Here is a 7,079-nt window from a genome sequence, read left to right as displayed (position 1 = left end):
AAACGTATCATTAAAGTATCTAATTACTTCAGTAGTGGTTGGTGGGTAGGCACTGCCATAGGCCCCTAGAGCCCTCCTGGCATCTTCCTGAGAAGGAACAATAATTACTCTCTAATTCTTGGGCTCATTGTCTCAATTTCAAGCTGTGCTAGTTCACGGGTACTACAGTGTGGAGACCCAAAAATTTGAGCTTATCTCCACCTTAACCAAAGGTCAGAGTTAGAACTTTTCCCTCTATTCCTGCAAGGTTATTGTGATTCTACCTCACACAAAAGTCCCACCTAGATTTAGAGCAGAGAGCTCTGCTCTCTCAAGGTTATTGTCAATAGGTGTGGCTAATAGCCAGACCTTGTATTTTAAGAATAATGAAGTAGATATCTTTCTACCTCAAGCAAAAGTTTCTGGATCCAACTAAGTTCCAGTTCGCTTAAGAAGATAACTTGGGATTCCACACAGGGAATGGTCTGCCTACAGACCATTTTAGTTGACAGTGTGAGAGTGACTTGTGTTGTTCTAGCAACGGACTGTAACTATGGACATAGACCGTGATCTTCAACTGCTCTGTTCATTTCCTTGTGTCATGTTAATGCAGTTGTTTTTTTGTTTGTTTGTTTGTTTTTTGTTGTTTTGGTTTTTTTTTTTTTTTTTTTTTTTTTTTTTTGTCTTACTCCTACCCTTTTAGGGTCAGGGGTATTTTCAGCAATTGGAAATTAAACACAGGTGATTTCAGTATTCCCTGGAACTCCCTCCCTGTACTATTTGTTTCTGTTTTATTATTTTTAAATACGTCCTTGTATGTTTTACTATATTTCTAAATCCCAACACCCTTACCCTGGCAAGAGGCACTTTTGTCAACGCCTGGTCCCCGACACTGGAGGAAATAAGTGACCTGCCAGTGTGTAACAAACTAAACAGAGGCATTGGATGAGAGACTGGGAGATCCATTAGGGATTTGTTGCTGAAACCCACACTGGAGATGACTGAAATCTTAACTAATGGCCAACAGTGGATAATAAAAGAGACTTGATAAAGTATAATAGAAACAAGCAGGTTATACAATATTAGGAAAGCAGGCAGAATTTTGATTAGAAAATGAAGAAATATCTGGGAAGATAGCTCTGCAAAGCCCTGGTTGGTCTTCCAGAGGACCTGCATTTGATTTCCAGCACCCACATGGTGCCTCAAAACCACCTGCAACTCCACTTCCAGGGAATCCAGCACCCTCTTGTGGTCTCTTTGGGCACTACACACTTGTGGTATACTCACATATATGTAGGCAGGATACCCACACACATAAAATAATTTTAAAAGGAAAATGAAGAAAAAAGAAAAGGTCATGGTAGATATATACAAAGTCAACCACTGCAGAGAGAACACACAATGGGCTTGGGGAACTTGGCAATTAGAAAAGGAGCTTCAGTACATGGCTTTGTTTTCAACTTCGTAGCCAGGATGTACCACACTTCCACAATTACTCTATACCACATTCAGGGGTAAGTGGACAACTAGACATTGGTTTGTGCACACAACTTCCAAATGGAACTCAGGAAGAGTAGTTTAGATATGGGATGGCTGTGTGCCAGTTTAAATACAAGATGGATGTTTGGCAGTGTGTCAGACTCTAAGATGGAGAATCCAGAGATGCCACAGCTGAGGGCTGACTATTATGGTATGTCTACATGCCTGTGCCAGACTTCATACTTAGCTCAACTTGCCAGTAGAGAGACCTACTGCTTCTTTACCCCATTTCTCAGGTTATTAGAGTTGTCATTGGAGCCACTTAGTTTTCCTTTCGTAATGGTTTAAAGTAAACAGACTACAGGGTGACAGACAGAAAAAAAAACACTTGATCCTTCCTCCTTCTTTCTCTTAATTTCTCTGTTTTTGTGTGTGTTTTTCTCTTGCTGTTGAATGCGCATATGTATTTCTGTCCTCTTACAAAACATCCTGCCTAAATGAAGCCAAATTCCAACATGACAAGAAAGGGTAAATCATGTTAAAAATTAGTGGGGTTTTTTTTGAGGGTGAACTTTTTGTTTAATTATTATATCACAAAAAAACATAAAGAACTCAAGATGGCTTGATGGCATAATTTGCATCCTTTGGTGAACTGTAAAGTGCTAAAATAGAAAATGCAAGGAAAGAACTGTAATTATCCACTTCCAAACTTTTAGATTGAACTTAATAGCTGCATTTTCTTTTTTCCCAGAAGGTTTTGCTCAGATTCATTTTCTAGCAGGTGAGATTCGCTGCGATTTCCTTCAGAAATATGTGATGACAACCACCACATGCTCCACTTAGAAGGCAGGATTTCTCTCCTCTCAGGCAAAGCCATCTCAAATACTAGAAAATCTCTTGGTGAGTAAATCCGTTTTAGAGAGTAAAAAAAAAATAAAAAATAAAGTAAAATTCTCTTAAAACAAGTGAATGTTATAATCCTTCCCATCCGAGAAACCTGTGGTGTTAGTCTAAGCGCTGCAGGGAGCAAGGGAGAAAAGCAAATTTAGGGCCTGAATTACCAAAGGACTTGTGTGCAGGGTCCCAGTCAGGCTTCCTTGCCGGTGCCCTGTGGACGAGCACGACATTCTGTACTTTTCATTTCGCAGACATTGCTTGAGACGCTCTGCTGTCACCATCTTGGAAGGCCAAATGGGTTTTCCACAAAAGGCCTCATGTTTTCATTTCAGCACAAGTCTCACAGACTATCTACTACCTCTTGGTCTCAGGTATTGTAAGCGAAGTTAGAATTAGAAACATTCATATCCTTGTTGTATCCTTCATCTCCTCAGCTAAATAGGGTTTTAAGTAAATCATCTTTCTCCTTTTGAAAGCTTCTTAACATATTATGTATGGCCGGACACCTCTCCTGACAGCACACAGGCATTGGAGTCACCTTCCTTCTTTACCTCAGAGATGGACAGATAGACACCATGCCCAGAGTTCTCTGGTAAACAAAAAAGAAGCCGTGCCCCTGTTCCTCAGTACAATTCAATGCAAAGTATCATTATAGATATTAAAATTAAGTAATTTACAGAAGGATACTTGTTCGTTAACATTTTTATGATATGAACATTTTCGCTCCTAGGATTGGAAAATGGCTCAGGGTACAAACACTAGAACCTGAGCTCAAGTACCCAGAACCCCCATACAAATTTAGGCATAATCACACACAGGTCTGTAACTCCAGCACTGCTGGGAGAGAGAAGAGCATTCCTGAGGCCTGGTGGCCACCAGCCTATTTTCTGGTTCAGCGAGACATTCGTTCAAGGGAATGAGACAGAGAGTGAGAGAGCAGGACACCAGCGTTCTTCTCTGGCGTAACCCCACCCCCACGTACATACAGGTATTTCAGATCTCTCCTTACCATAAAATTTTCTAAAAAGAATTCTCAGAATATTATTATTCAAACAATAATTTCCCCTTGAGACTTGCAAGATGCTTCAGCAGTTATTATGAACATGAAATGCTCTAGCGGAAGATTCAGTATGAATCCCAGCACCCACATGGCACGACTCAGTTACCTGTAGCATCATTTTTGGGAGTCCATTGCCCTTTTCTCCTCTCCAAAGACACTTAATGGGCATGCATATATCCACATACAGACACATATGTACGCACAATTAAAAAAATCTTTAAAAACATCAGCAGCATTGCCCATGTTTTTTTTTTTTTCCTTTAAAGAATGGCAACTTTCGCCTACAGCTAGGCATCTCCTAGATGTTAATGTTAGATGATCACTGAGAAAACTGATTGACAAAGTGATTACCAATGATTGAACACCTGGAGTGCATGGATGATCAAAAAGTGCAGAAGACTTTAACGACTGGTTTTGTACACGCAACACCCAGGCACTCTGTTAACAAGTGTTTAAGAATGAAGTTGAGATGTGGACTTTTAAAAAAATCATCTGTGTGAACTTGGGCAGCTTTATTAACTTCTCTTAATATTGATGTTTTAAAATATCATTTTGCTTTTTGTGAAAATATTGCATGAGTCTTCCATGGGTTCCATCACTAAATATAAAAGTGTGCATGGCAGAAACTGAAGATCAAGGTGACAGTGGATTTGGAGTCTTCTAGACCTCACAGCTTGGCCTTCAGGAAGACTGTCCTCTAATTGTGAACTCACATGACAATCTGGTTTAACAAAATAATATGCAAAAACTCAGTGACAGTACCTTTCAGTGCCTGTCCAGGCATCTCCAGGAGGCTATAACATATACCTTGAGTTACTGTCAATTGAAGAGGTCATTTCTCCCATGAGCCCAAAGCTCAATGGGGGTATAAACAGGAGTAGTGACCCCCCTTCTTCCTATTCCCGTCTCCTTATTTCTGGCTAGCATAAAAGTTGCAGTTTCAAATCAGGAAGTGTTCTACTGGACATATTACAATGGTTCCATTGAACCAGAGGTGGGAACTGATACCCATACACTGAGGGTTCCTTTCATTACATTTCTGAACCCATCCACAGAGAAGGAGCTACTGTACCTATAAAGATGACTAATTCAGTATCCAGGAGAGTCTGATTTTTTTTTTTTTGTCTCACAATAGCTGGAAAGAAGAGTATGCATATAATACATTGCCTTCTAGGAGCATTTCTTGTTCTTGCCATGTCCAGTTACCAAGCTCAACATAAAACTCTCGAAATCAATGGAAGAAGGACTCCTACTGACCATTTGTGTTGCACCACAATGACGGAAGATTACCAGCTTCCCGATGCTTCCTGAAGGCATGAGGAATACAGAATACTAGCTGCAGCCACATGATCAGTTACAGAAATAAGGGCTGACAGTTCTGTGAATACTTCCATGATGTTTCTACCAACACATCTCTATGTTTATGTATCCATGCACCATCTGTAAGACATAGATAGGGCTAGAAAGGTGGCTCAATGGGTAAAGGGATATATGGGCTAGCTTTTTGTCTGCTTAACACGGACTAATCTGGCAAGAAGAAACCTCAAGTGAGAAATGACATCAGATTCACCTGTAGGCAAATTTGGCAGGCACTTTTTCTTGATTAGTAATTGATGTCAGAAGTCCTAGTTCCATTCCTTGGGCTAGTGATCCTGAGTTGTGTAAGAAAGCAGGTTGAGCAAGTCACGGAGAGCAAGTCAGTAGGCAGTTCTCTCCATAGTCTCTGCTTCACTGTCTGCCTCCAGGTTCCTGCCTTGAATTCCTACCCTGACTTCCCTTCATGATGGACTGTAAGCTGTAGGAGTAACTAAATCTTTCCTCACCAAGTTGTTTTGTTTTTTGTTTTTGTTTTTTTTTATTTTGGGTCATTGTGTTTACCACAGCTATAGGGAGCAAGTGGAGACAAGGTGCTTACTGCCAAGCTAGACAATTTGAATTCAATACCTACGACTCACATGTAGAAGGAGAGAACAGACTCTTACAAGGTACCCTTAACCTCCATACATGTAGTCAACACATGTAAGTACATAGATAAATGTAATATATTTTATTAAGTTTTTCTTTCTCCTAACAATCTTATGCCACACAAGGTATATTGACTTCATATAATAATATTTATGTAATATTAGCTGTATTCATAGTATATAGGTGACAAGGCACGAAGATGTTTATAGAGATGAGCCTCATTCATGATCTGTAGAATGACTATGTGACACAGAGGAGTATATGCATGAATAGTGATCTGACACTGGAATGGACACACAGTCAATGAAAATGCTCTGACAAAACCTCTGTCTTATGTTTTTAAGGAACAATGAAGTGGGCCAGAATGGCTGAAGGGCAGTGGTAGAGGGAAGGAAGAGAGCTGATGTTGGGGTTGGTGTCAGAGTGGTCACTAGTCTTAGATCAGATAATATATCCCTGGCTTCTTATAAAACGTATACTAAATGAATATATATATATATATATATATCTTAAAATATGGAAGTAAAGATGTTTTAAAGTCCATTTTCCTTTCCAAAATGGCCATGAAAAATGTATATCATATACTTACAACTTTTGAAACATACAATGTATGGTGAAGTACGTTGGTATATTAAGTCAACTCAAAAATGGAGCTATTGATTTATTTATGATGTATTCCTCTATGTTCCACAGCTTTATGTTGATGTGCTATTATTTTCAATAATAGACAAAGAAGTTTTGAGTTTGTGTTCCTGTCAGCCACTCTCATTAGTGCAAGTGTTAAAACCGGAAAGGGGGAACATTTTTCTTCTCAAGAATTCAATTCACTGACATACACATTTCTCCTGTAAAGAAATAAGAACAGTAAAACAACACTTGGAAGAAAACAGGTACCAGAGACTTAACACCTGGACATTTCAAATAAAAAGGAAACTATGTGAATTTGCATTCCTGACTAGTATTTACATTATGTTTCAGAAATTCTATTCTAATAGGTATTCATATGACTTGATTTTAGACAACTATTATATATTACTGAATCTAGAACAATGGATGTATAGTGTCTGACATATAACAGACAGCGTCCTTCACTTAGGATGATGCATATACTTTTGTTCATGTTGGAAATTATTGTATAAATCATGACAATATTAACAATTGTGGATAGACAAAATCCTTATTATATAGTTCATCTATTCTCTTTAGCATTCAAAAATCTCCCATGGAAGTAGATAACAAAGAGTCTAATGTATAATCTTGTTGTGAGTGGGAGGTTATACATCGGGAGCTCTGACACCCAGTTGTTAGAGGATCAGGAAAATGCAAAGCTCACTGAAAGGCTAATTGTATTTCGTGTCACATGTGGCACAGCAGTAGAAGAGATGCCCACTGTGTGGAGAGCACTCCTTCTGGAACTGAGAGCTATGCATTTGGCAGTATAGCCAGACGAATGTTACAGCGAAGGACTAACTTCTGTCCATCTTCCTCACCTTCATTCTTTCGTGGAACAAACTTTTCATCAAAAGACCTTTAAGAGTAAGTTAGAGGAAAATAAATGTGGATACATATATTGCCCTTGGTTCTACCCCCCAAAAAAGACACTTCAAAACATTTTCTTATTTGTGCTATGTGTGTGTGTGTGTGTGTGTGTGTGTGTGTGTGTGTGAGTGAGTGAGTGATGACCTCTAGAAGCCAGAAG

Source organism: Alexandromys fortis, unplaced genomic scaffold (genome assembly GCF_014885135.2).
Source record: "Alexandromys fortis isolate MF-2015 unplaced genomic scaffold, M_Fortis_MF-2015_v1.1 scaffold_19, whole genome shotgun sequence".
NCBI classification, from domain to species: Eukaryota; Metazoa; Chordata; class Mammalia; order Rodentia; family Cricetidae; genus Alexandromys; species Alexandromys fortis.
The sequence above is the reverse complement of the archived record's forward strand: the minus strand, read 5'-3'. Positions refer to the sequence as shown.